A 14385-nucleotide genomic window follows, 5' to 3' on the forward strand; every position below is an offset into this window, starting at 1 on the left:
ACTAAACAAAATTATACCATCTACTCAAATTCCAACTGTAAAACGGAGAACTCAATTTATATATTAACATGTGACACATGTGGCATTCAGTATGTGGGAGAAACAATGGACAAATTTAATATTCGGCTCAATAACCATCGTTCATGGTACAAAACCAACAAAAACTGTCCTCTCACAAGACATCTTCGTTCAACGAAACATTCTTTTGATAATGTTACCTTCCAAATCATAGAAGTCAACACCGAGTGGGACACCACGGCGAGAAGGAGAAGAGAAAATTTTTGGATCCACCAACTCCACACTTTAGAACCTGATGGTCTTAACGAAAAAGATGAGAAAAGATACAGGAAAGATAAAGAATAATTTAGTACACAGCATCGTCCTTTTTATCCTGTAATATTGGCCAATGGACGTTGCTAACTTCAACTACCAATTTTGTAAAAATCTTGAACTTCATCCAAATTATGTATTATTTTCAAGGCAGCTAAATTCAAGTGCAACATATACATTGAGCTGCAAAAGTTTCTTATCATCTACATCCGATTTCACCTGGATAGATGCACGCTTGATAAAGCTAGTTAGTCTAGCGAAATATTGCGTTTATTTTCATCATTTTGTAAATATTTTAAACATTCTTATATTTACATACTAAATAGTGTGTTAAAATTACATTGTTAGGCAATCTATATATATATATATATATATATATATATATATATATATATATATATATATATATATATATCAAACAGTATTGATAATAAATTGAATCTTAAAGTCCTACACTTCATACAGACTATGGCTACATATACATACTGCATCTAATGTACCATTCTGAAGTAAATCATCTCAAAAGTATCATCGTTATGATATTTCATTAAGTATAAACATATTATACAAAAAACAAGTGTAGCTATAATAATATCTTATGTTATAAGAATTAATATAGATCAATATATCCAGAATTAAAACTTGATCCAGCGTGTTTTAAAAATCTTAAGATTTAAGTAATACTGTTCTGTGAACACTCATCTGATAATCTGATAATTTTCTTAAAAAAGAACTGGAGAAGGGTTACAAAGTTTATACTTCATTGTAAACTGTTACATTTGAAAATGACTTCACCCATCCTGATATCCATACACATGTTGGATATTGAAGGAATATAACTATTACATTGTACTTTATATTAACATATATCACTTGAACTGCTCCTTTGTACAATATGCTTATGATACATCTTACATGTACTATTTTTCTATGTATATACATCTAATGTTATATATGGCTATGTTATATTTAAAGCAATATAACAACATGTAATTAAGAGGAGTAATTTCTAATCGAACTGAACAAAAATCCAGTGTACATGTTCAGATTTAGGTGGTAGGCAAAATATAAGTTTGCAATTTGTTTTGCAAATTCTGATGCTTTGTAAAATACTTTTCAAAGTTGCATTTCTCGATGGAGCATAAACATATATAAATGAAATATAATATATATATATATATATATATATATATATATATATATATATATATATATATATATATCATACTATGAAATGTCTATTCTTATAAACTGATGATACAAAAGCATCAATATAGCAATTCTATTTCAAGTTCTTGGAGTCTAGAAAGATCACCAGTTTCTATTTTAATTTCCATCATGGATTTCAATAATACAGATGCATAGATGCAATATAATCATTTGATAATCATTATAGAAAATTTATAAATTCTACATAAATTCATGTAATATTACGTTCTTCAGTATTTGCTATCTGACATGAAAAATGTGTAGGAGATTAGTCCCCTAAACACTTATATACAATTGTTTAGAGATATGACTTAGCCTATAACAAGGAAACACTTAGTCACAAAAAGATTAGTGATGCACATATCCAATGTACATAATAGTATTCCTTTTTTAAAAAGGAAAATATGTCAGATATTTCATGTCCAACATCAAAGCAAAATTTGCTTGTCGAGCGAAAAATCTTCCTGTGTTGTATAGTTCTTTAACATTCATTGCTGCAACCATTTGCAATTTAATAAATATATTATAGCTTATCATATCTAGTATCATTACTGAGATTGTAAAACACAATTTGTCTTATCAAAATAAGCACATTTATACAATATTTTCTGCAAGTCAAAATAGGGACTTTTGGAAAGAATCTTCCTTTCTTGGCAGAATCTAAATAATTTTTATAGTTGTATCTCAAACTATATTTTACAGTAAAAAGTTGTTTACTATTACTGATACCTTGTAGACAGCAATATCAGGATCTACAATTGTGTTCTGTTTAATGAGAACAATAACTCTGAACTATTTCTTCAGAAAAGAGTAACTGTTTATCTATTCTAAGGCTTTGTTTGTTATATTCATAATTAATGTTATAACAATGCCAAGATATAAGACTGAAACACTCTATTGTCTTATTTCAACTATATGAGGATATCTTTTATAAAGATATGGTAATAAATGTTCATGAATGTATCATTTTACAAGTGTCAAATAATTTTATTCATAATCTGAAATCTACATTGATGAATTTCAAGGCAATGATAAAACCATCCAATGGAAATTATTTTTATTTCCTTCCACGCTATGCATATATATGGAAATTTTTAACGACCTTGACTGACATTAACAGCCCTTGCATGGTCGGTAACACTATGCATGTTATGTCAAACATACACATTATCCTTGAAAAAAGGAATTTACATCTGACCAATGCATGTCAGTCATATAAATTTTTCAGAAGATCCTTTGATCTTTCTTTCTTAATATTTGATATCAACTAGTATGTTTTCATATATTGGCATCACACTCCTCACAATTTGCAACATTCTTATCATATTGTACTTATTCTTTTTCAAAAGCAAAGAACTTAAGTTAACAATGAGCAATGCTCCTCTGCTTTATTTTTTGCCAAGATAAAGATATAAAATCTTGCAGGATATTGTTTGTTTATCTTAATCATAGTAAAGACATGAGATTAACTTCATGTACAGAATTATGCAACAAAAGTTTGCATTTTTAAAAAACTGCATTGTTGCAGATTTTTTCAAACAATAATAATTGTTTTACTATTATTTTCTACAGTATGTTTCTACCTAATCAATGTTTGTTAATGGCATGTTAAATGCTCGACAAGGAACTATTCATTAAATGCTAATGTTCCCCCTTCGACCTACTTCTGGTCATGTTTGTCGTAATATTCCACTGGCCTCTCAATATTCAGATATTAAATATCAATCACATAACATTATTTCTGTAAATGTTTATAAAAAGTCTCTAGGCTCATTAATTGCTTTAGACAAATAAGCTTTAAAATTAGCTATTTGAACATTATTTGATATAACATATCTTTAGCAAAAGTTTTCAGATACCTTAGATTGGAAGTGGCACATAATGCCTTCCGTATTATCACTAACTTTGTCTATTTATAGTAACACACATACAGGTGTATATCGACAAGTAGTCTAGCATATTCAAATGCACTACATTACAGTTTCTTATATTGGAATAAGACATGTATTTTTATCACAACATTTTGTGATAATAAAATCTCAAATATATTTGCTATATTATCTATAAATTGTACGTCACTACGTGGGCACATTATAGCAGGAATATACGAGTACACCTTCGTACATTTTGCGCTTACCTTGAAAATCAAGAGAAAGATATTCTACTCATATACTTCTGTATAGAGATTCATTTGTTTTAAAATAACTACGATGATATATCAATTTATTTAGACGAAAAAGTGTCAAAATTATTAAAAAGTGAACACGTTCGGTCCACCATTGAATACGTGATAAGCACCTGTGTGATTCACACTACAGTACACGTGTATTTTTAGAACAAGGTTTAGAAAATAGAACAACGATAAAATACGTTGTAGTTAACGAACTTGGATATTAAGTTCTCAAGATAACTAATGTTTATAAAACATTTTTTACTGGAACAACGTTCTCAGTTTTACAAAATCTTAAAATTTTGGACGTCGTCACAGATTATAACGCGTTAGACACCTCGCTGCTCGAAAAATAATATGAATGGCACAGGTAACAGCCGCAGTATTTATAGCTAGGTATAGCTATGTCATACCCATAGGTCAAGGATTTTGACCTCTTTTAAATGAGATGTACATCGGGAAATTAATGTTATAGTTACATCCTCGAAGAGCCGAGGAGCGTAATTAGTAGAATGGACCCAGACACTCCATATATATGTGACCTGTGTAACTACGCACATTTGTATGAAAACAATGATCAAACTAACGGCGATACTAGCTATACACAGAAGCCAGAGACTACCCCAATACAAAGTCTAGAGAGTAAAAGTAAAAAGAATCGTATGTCTTCTCAAGTACAAAAGAATGAGGATAACAGGAGTGCAGACTCATAGATAAATGAGAATAATAACAACTCTATACTTACACCTCTAAAGATGACATAACGAACCAAAACATTAGTCAAGAAGCAATACAAAATGAACAAATATCTGTACAAATTGCCAAAAGTACAAACAAACAAAAATGGCAGTTTAAACAACACTCTGACAATCAAACTATGACAAACCCAAATGAAGAGACAATACCAAGACAAAAACAGGTGAACAACATGCGCTCAGAAGAAATGATAACATCAAGTACTTCTATTAATAAACAAAATACAAAAACTACCCAAAGAAAGTATTCAAAAAATCTAAACCAGAAGAACGATGAAAACAAAACAGTCTATATAACCTGATTGGAACAACGTATCAAGCAATAAGACCAGACCATTGATCTTCTCGAACGAAATATGGAACTGCTACAAAATAAAGTACCACCTGAATATGGAAGAAACACAGCAGAAGACCCTGACCCATGTAAATGTAAAAACTCAGAAACAGGACAAATGAGAAGAGAAATAGAGTCACAGCTAAGACAAGAAGTGCAAACCCAACTGCTTGAAATAAGAGTGAAACAGGTGGAACAACAAATGATCCAGTTCTTGTACCTAAACAATGCAATCACATCACACATTTTATGAACAATAACAACCATAGTACAAGGGAAGACAACCTAATGAATCAGTTACATCAGATATGGAATACCCAACAGACGGGACCACGCAAACATTTTCCAGAAACAGATACCCAATATCCTTTGTTTTTCTATTATATTAACGGAGTTTGTTTCTCGTGCTGTGTGGAGGCCGTCGAAAGTTTCCCCGTGCTTGATATGTGTGCGCTTCTGTATTTTTATAGTTATGGTGTATTTATTCTTGAGATAACTTCTAGCTCCGTGTTGAAGGCCTTACTGTGATTTTGAAATGAAGAACAGCAATAAAAGCGCTTTCCTTTGTGTGTGTGTGTGTGTGGTTTTTATTTTTTTTTTATTTTGTTGCTGTGCATGTATTGATTTTGTGTCATAGATATATACCCCATATCCGTTTTATTTTAAATTACCTGTCCAGACAAGAAAACTATGTGAACGGCTACCACCAAGATCGTAATTGAATTCACTTAGTCGTAAATAATATCCAATATCTTCATATTCCAAATACAGACTATCAATTCAACAGAGCATTTCTATTAAGCAATATAAATAGTCAACCACCATTTCCAGGACATGCAATTGAACAAATGCATCAAACTCAACAAATGGGATCAAATAAGCATTGTTCAGAAAGGGACTATAACTCTAGTAGAACAGGTCTTCTAAGACCCTTTGTCCCAAGACAAAGAATGTATTAAGAACATCAACACCACATGATGACCAGAAAAGAATACCACCTGAACACTTCCCACCAAGATGAAAAAGAAAGTCACCAAGCCATAAATATTGATCAATTCAATCATATGAAAAGAACTGTGCATAAGAACCATGCAAAAAAGATCCAACATCAAAAGGCTGGGTGGGCTGAAGCACATAACAATGCTTACCAACAAAATTATTTCCAGCCTCAAGGACATACCAACCAAAATTCAGCTAATCAATTGCCAACACAAAGTATGGAACATCGAAATATACACAGAGCTGAAGCAACATGTGGCATCAGCAATATACCAAACAGACAATTTCTACTACTACCACCATACATTCAGAGTAATTCCAAACCAACAGAGCTTTAGTTGCAGAAAGAAAGCAAGCTATACCACATATAGGAAACAATTAGAAAAATAGTACGCATCTATCAAATACTATTCTGGAGATAAGACGGTCTCCAATACATCCAGACATAACTAAAGGAGAAATCGGAATAGAAAGAACCAACAGACAATGCTAGAGATTGTCTCTTTTAACATTGAAGGAGTTAAAGGTAACACCCCATATCTCAAAGTCCGATTAAAATATTCTATGACTTCAAAAACATTGGCTACATGAGACTAACGTATTACAGAAAATTGTTCCCGATTATGACTACCATATCTCTTGTTTTGATGATAACAACATTGATATAGAAAATCACATTACAAGAGGTAATAGAGGTGTTATAACTCTATGGCCTACAACTTTTTTGCATAAAATTTTAAAAAAATGAAAAAGAGGAAAGGATAGTGGTAATTGAAATATATGCAGAGCCTCATAAAGTAATACTTATCAACAATTGTTTGCCAACAATGATGACAGGATCTGAACCTCCATATAGAGAACATCTGGATACAATCTCATCAATAATAGACAAATATGATGACACGTATAGTGTTATTACAACTGATGACCTAATTGGTTCACTTACATCAACCAGGAATAACAACCATGATAAACTTCTAAAAGAGTTCTGCAGAAAACATCATCTGAACCATACATTGGAGAATAGTCAAGGCTCTTCAGTTTATCACCATAATGGTAAATCATACTCACAAATAGACTATATCCTGGAGAATAAAGATACATATATTAAGGAGTACCGCAATCGAAGATCACTATCATATAAATGGATCCGCCCATGTTCCAATAAGAGCGCAAAACTAATATGTCAATAGCTTCAGATAAGATCAAAGGAAAAAAAATCAAAACCAAAAACCATACTCAAATGGGTAGAAACCAACATCGGGTCATATCAAAAAGCTACAGAAACTACAGGAGCAAAGTAACAACCTCCATTTATCATCAGACATAGAAGAACAGGCATTTAACATCATTCATATTCTATCCAAAGTCAGCAATACAAGTGTCATGAAAAAAATAGTTTCTCTAAAAGGACCAAATTGGAAAGATTCAGAGAAGGTTAAAGAGTTCATATCAAAAAGTAAGAATGCTTTTTATAGCTGGAAGCAAAATGTAAGACCAAATGATCAGGACAACAGAGTATATACTGGAATGAAAAACTGCTAAAGAGAAGTAAGAAAACAAGTCCACCACGAAGATCATCTGGATAACCAAAGATTTTACAATAACTGATGAACTAGATATCATAGAGATTGGAGCCATCTCTGTGGGCCCCGCTCTGATTAATGTGTGGTAAAAAAATTGTATCTTTATCATTGAACATGGGGTTGTCAACTAAAACCAAATGTTTTGACCTTGACATTTGACCAAGGAAGTTGTTCATAAATTATGACACACCCTCTGGTGTTGGTTTATATACATGTCAAGTATAAATTTTGAAATCATGACGGTTCTCAAGATATAGAGCGGACACGATCTTTACCATAGGCCATTGGGTTGTCAACTAAAACCCAAGTTTTAGACCTTGACCTTTGACCTAGGAAGTTGTACATACATTATGACACACTCTCAGGTGTTGGTTAATATACATGTCAAGTACTTTCTGATTTGACCCTTTCCGTCTTTATGGATGGATAATGCACCTGTGTTCACATGAATAGTTATATGCTATATCAAACCGGTGGACAGTTTTCGATTCTGGATTATTAGGGCCCCGCCGAATGGCGGACGCCCTATAGTGATCAGTCTGTCCGTCCATCTGTCCGTCCGTCTGTCCGTAACAAATTGTGTCCGCTCTATATCTAGAGAACCGTTATGATTTCAAAGTTTATACTTGACATGTATATAAACCAACACCAGAGAGTGTGTCATAATGTATGTACAACGTCGAAAAATTCGTGATAATAATCGTAATTCGATTGCATTTTTCTTGTTTGATAATCGTAATTTCTTTATGGGATAATAGTAACTGAAAAATAATAAATGTGTTTTCCAGCTTGCCAATGGTATTTTGTGTGTAAAAACGGCAATGTCCAGTTAAACGATGACATTAACGCGCAAAATAAAAAATAATGAAGCAACTTACAGTTTAATATTTAGGACAAATTTACTTACATGTATATATATCTCGATTTATAACTGACAGCAATATGCATAACCTTTTAATATATACATGTACCTGTTAACGATATGGAAAATGAAGCAGCTGTCGAGTCAGTTATTGCGGTAAATAGATAATTTAAATTCGTTCAAAGTTTCAAATGTTGTTTTTTCGTTTAGGGTTTATTTTGGAAGTGGGGAAAAGGGGGGGGTATAAGCATTATCCCATATCCCAAAAGTGCAATCCTTTCAAATGAAAGTCCCGTATACCACATTTCAATATGCCATATGTTTGCCTCAAATATTGCATATATCCAATCGACTTTTAAATCAATAAAAAAGGCACGTTAACCTCCCCTATCTCTATATTCCCTATACCACGGGGGGGGAGGGGGATGGGGGGGGGGGGGGGGCTGTGGGTTACTTCTTATATAAATATATAAGTTATAACATGGATCAGATTTTTGGTCTTCGGCGATATATGAAAGGGGATATTTTTTTTTCAGCAGCACGCCAGAAATGTCACCACCCCTTCCCCTGTGCCTTATACAGGCCTCATTTATCATAAGATCGCTGTCAGTTTTGAGTTCCCTGTTGTTTATATTCAGGGATTAGTCCACAATTTGTGTAAAAGGGAAATGGGGGGGGTGGGGATGTGTGCTATAAACTGAACGTTAACTTTATACTAAATTTCTGCGAGAAATGAACAAAATTTTCCATTAGTTTTTTTTTGTAATTATTTTATTTTTCATGATGAAACATGTGAAATTACATACTACAGTATTAGATACACATTATAAAAAATTAAGCAATACTTGAAAGATCAACCAACTCATAAAGATATAACAAAATATAAATATAAATATTAATATTACAATTGATTTTGTTCATTGATTAAATTAAAGTTGCTTCTAACAAATACCATTTCTGATCCATTTTTACTTTTTGTACAGGGGTTAAGAAACATACAGAGTATTTTTCTATAATAATCCAATATTTTTAATATTCTATCCCACCATATTTTGTGGGGGATATGTTCTTACATCTACATTTGTATATATAATATTTGAATAACAACAAAATATTATTAACTGTTTTACTGTTGACAAAGTCCTCTGACACACCTAAAATGACTTCTTTTGCACTGAAAGGCAGAAGAATGCCATAATTTTAATCCAATCTATAACGGATAGCCAGACATTTTGTGATACATTACATTCCCAAAAAATGTGAAAAATATTTTCTTTAATTTCTGAACAAAATGTACATAGTTCAGTTTCTTTTAATTTACATTTCAATAAAAATGAATTACATTGTAGAAGCCTATGAACAATCTTAAATTGAAAGTTTTGTAAAAAGAATTTCTGGTTATAATGAAGGGCATGGAATAAATAGCATTCCAATCTTCAATCTGCATATTTAAATCTATTTCCCATTTATTACGGGAAGTTAAAGATACCACTTTATTAACCTCCAAAAATAATTTATAGAAAAATTTACAAGATTTTGGTTCCATTTAAACTTTATCTATATATATATATATTAACTTATTTTCAATAATATCCAGTTTTGAACTACCTTCTATTATACTTTTCCATCTATTTGGAATCGCACTTAAAATACCATAAAACTCTACAAATTTAGTATTGATATCATACTTTTTTTTAAATTCATCACATGAGAATAATGTATTATTATCTGACATCAGATCATTAATAAAGAATATACAATTTTCAATATAATTGAACCTCAAAATCTCATGCCATCCATTTTGATGTTTCGGTTCAGCCATATGGACTAGGCCAGAATTTCAGTATTGTTTTCAGCTTTTAGCTTATTTTTTAACTTGGAAAAATTTACCAGGATATCATGCCAAAAGGGATTGACTTTTTCAGCTAAATAATGCAAACCCTCTTGACTTAAGTGTAAAATTTTTACACTATAGCAAAAATAAAAAAAATTAGGCATCTTAAGACCACCATCACAGTGTTCGGACATAATCACTGCCCTTTTCACTTTATCAGGTTTTCCTTTCCATAAAGAATTGAAAAATATATTCTTAATCTCCTTCAAAACCCCTTCTGGGGAGTTAGGAAGGACAGTCAGAACTTGAACCAAATGGGAAGTGCTAAAGTTTTAATAACTACAACCCTTCCAATATATGTTAGTTCTCTATAAGCCCAAGTATTTAGCAATGACTTGATGCTGTCTATCTTGGCTGTAAAATTACATAGAGTCTTATCCACTTTAGCAAGCTCAAACCATATACCTAATAGTTTAAATCTACCAGAATGGTTCCAAACAAGATTTTTTTCTGGCAAACGTTTTTCCATACTACCCTTTTTTGACCCAATCCATACGGCTTCGGTTTTGTCAATATTACACCTAAGTCCAGCACATTCTGAAAATTTATCAAACAAATATAAACACTGATTTAGGGACTTTTGGTCACCATCCAGGACTACAGAAGAATCGTCAGCGTATTGACTCAACAAAAATTCAGAGTCATTAATTGTTACACCAGCAGCATCAGGGTCATTTTTAATAGCTGCACTTATTAATTCAAGCACTAAAATAAATAAATAAGGAGACAGAGGATCCCCTTGACGGACCCCCCTTTTCAATGAAAAAAATTCTGAAATATAACCGTTATTTAACACTGCACTAGAGGCATCACAGTAGCATGCCTTAATCCAACTTATAAATGTATGGTCAAAGCCATAAAACTGCAAAGCCTCTAATATAAAAGACCACTCGACTGTGTCAACAGCTTTTTCAAAATCGACTAAAAGTAAAAGTCCAGGAATGTCGTCTTCTTCCATCTTTTCCATCAGATCATAAATAAATCTTGTACATTCGCCTATATACCTACCTTTAAGAAAATCTTTTTTTGTTTGACTTATTATGTTTACCAAGACCTTTTTAAATCTATTTGCTAGACTTGCTGTAGCTATCTTATAGTCTACACACAGTAGTGTGATAGGTCGCCAGTTCTTTAGATAACATTTTGACTTACCCTCCTTTGGTATACAGGTAATGAGTCCCTGTCTTTGAGTGATAGAGAACTTTCCATATTCTAAAGCCTCATTTAAACATCTTACCAGTGGTATTTTAATATCATTCCAAAAGAATTTATAAAACTCAACAGTGAATCCATCTATACCAGGTGGTTTAGAGTTCTTCATTTGTTTAAGAGAAAACAGACATTCCTGCACTGATTAAGGTCCCTCACAGGAACCAACCTCTTCCTCATTAGGTTTTGTAATAAAAGGATTGTCATGCTGAAGAAATGTGTTCCTGTGAGTTTCAAGTAACAATGGGTTAGAACTAGTATACAATTTTTTATAAAATTGTTTTGTTCATTTCTAATAATACATGGATCTGTTATCTCAGATTCGTCCTCCAGAATAAGTTTGGGAATAATTTTTTCTGTGTAATGTTTTTTTTCCAAATTACAAAAATAGTTACTTCCCTTTTCCCCCTCTTCTTGCCATCTTGTCTTTGCTCATGTAATTATTCCTTTGACATTTTTTTCCCTTATTATTTTTAATTCTAGGTCCAACCCTTCCCTTTCTTGGTGTACCGATGACAAGTTTTCCATCAGTTACTTAACTGCATTATTGGATTTAACAGTTGATACTTTGATTGGTGGATATGAGTTTTCATTTTGCCCTTTTCCTTATATTTCAATAGAAATACATATAGTTTAATTTTGGAGTGAAATGTATCCCCGTTAAAATAGCCGTTCATATTTTTCAGTGAATTCACTTTTGTTCTGTTTTACACTGATATCTTATATGATTTTAAAAATTAAATTCAAATATTTTGATTAAATACCCATGTATTTTAGGACGTGTCTTTAAACAGGGTGGATGGTAAAGGATCTAGAATAGTTACCAGTTTATTGTTACTATTGTTTATTGTTCCTTGTGTTTATTGTTCCTTGTGTTTATTGTTCCTTGTATTTATTGTTACTTGTGTTTATTGTAACATGTGTTTATTGTTACTTGTGTTTATTGTTCCTTGTGTTTATTGTTCCATGTGTTTATTGTTACTTGTGTTTATTGTTACTTGTGTTTATTGTTTTTACTAGCCTTAACTAAATGGCGCGTACAGTTTTGCGAAGCATTTGAAGGACTGTAAAAAAAAAACACAAATATATATTATATATAATCAATAGATAATCAAAAACATATTTTGTGCTTCAGAAAAATGCATGACAATTATAAAAGGCTAATTTTTGTTTTCATTTGATAGACAAGTACTTAGTATTTGGTAATTATGCAAGTACAAAAATCTTCTTTACTTTCAATATTTTTTCTCTACAATAACTTCCATGCATATGTATGCAGCATATTTTTCATATACCAAGTATTTATGATATACATCAGTATGTTTCAGATATGGCGGAATATGCGCTATGATTTCTTAAAGTTGCAGTCATTCTTTGAATAAATATAGCTTGTAAGGTAATTTAAGGCCACATCAATTTGATTTCTTGATCTTCGGGCTTTGGCCAAACTATTAAAGAACACAAATCCATGTTTGCCAATGAACTCCACGTGCTTAACTCTATAACACACAAAGCATTCCAACTTTTCTCTACTCTTATATTATTATTAAACGTTTTAAGGATGTCATATTATTAGAATGCCAAACCAAATTGGTGTTGTTAAAATTTATAGTTATTTTCTGAGATATCGAAATGTCAGTGGCGGTCATGAAATAGCTAAGCATTTTTATAGTATTTATGGGCTATACAACTTTTTACACATTCAAAAAGGTGTGACATTTGTTTTCAAGTCGGTATGTAAATAGAATGCCAAACAATATTTCTTTTTAACTCTAAACATGAAGAGATCATAATGACATTTTTTAAAATTTTCTCCCATATTTAGTGACGGTCCTAGTTCCTGGAGTTTTCAGTATTTTAACATAGTTCGTGTTTACCCATTTACAAATTTATTGAAGCTGGTCCCCCTTCCTTCCAATTTTATGATATATACAAGTATGTAGCTGTTTACATTAGAACTGTTAATCATATATATGCACAAAAAGAAATGTCATAAGATGTGGGAATGTTTTCCTGATTAATTCATCACCATATTTTCATCATATGCTATTAGATAGACGTTTTTCGTGTCAATACCAATCAAACACTATCCAGTTACGATTATCTTCTTATTTATTAATACCGAAATTACGATTATCATTTTTGCGAGTTACGATTATCATCCTAAATTTTTCGATGGCAATTTTCTAATCGCTTAGACAATTATAGTGCACCGTTACGATTCAAATATGATGTAATGGTATAGAAAAACCTTGCAGCTGAGTAACTCTTGACAACAACGGGCTACATGTGAGAAAAATTACTGAAAAGATTTTACCATGTTTACCTATTTCTGCCGTCGCCATATCGTGATCGTCGTAATTCCAGATACGATTATCAGTTTAACACCAGTGATAACATTACTGCATTAATGACTACGAACCCGTCCCACTTATGAAAATGAGTATAATCCCATTGAATAAAATCTGCCAACTGGCCCTACTAATGAATAACAGAATTAAACTGTACTGAATGTTGGCATACCAACTCGTCCACCAATGAATTCAACGAATACTGATGATCGAAAACCTTAGAAATGCATCTTGTTTTTTAACTCTTTTCTTTTGGTTAGAATAAAGGAGAAAGAAGTAAGTATCAGTATTTTTTAAGATGTTATTGACTTTTGTAACTGTTTATGACGTTTGTGTTCTGATAAATGTAATCACTGTTTTATTAGATAAGTCAGAATCATGGGTTTTTTATAATAGTAATAAAGTTCTGCCGTTTGGTGGCCGCCATCATTTCTGATTGTTCTGCCAGTTTTCGTCAAACTACGGTATGCGGATACGCTAATCTACAAGGAATTTATAAGATTAAATATTCACAAAAAACAAACAAACGGTGCTGTACAAATTTTTTTTTTTAAATGTGCTAGTAAAAACAAGCTGATTTCAATTAATCAGTTAATTGAGTCTTGAATGATTGAAGACTCTTAGCCTCCGAGCAACTGTACTAATCTCGATTTTTTTTCTTCGTTCTTCAAGTGATGCCTATTCTA

Source organism: Mytilus californianus, unplaced genomic scaffold (assembly GCF_021869535.1).
Source record: "Mytilus californianus isolate M0D057914Y unplaced genomic scaffold, xbMytCali1.0.p SCAF_20, whole genome shotgun sequence".
NCBI lineage: Eukaryota > Metazoa > Mollusca > Bivalvia > Mytilida > Mytilidae > Mytilus > Mytilus californianus.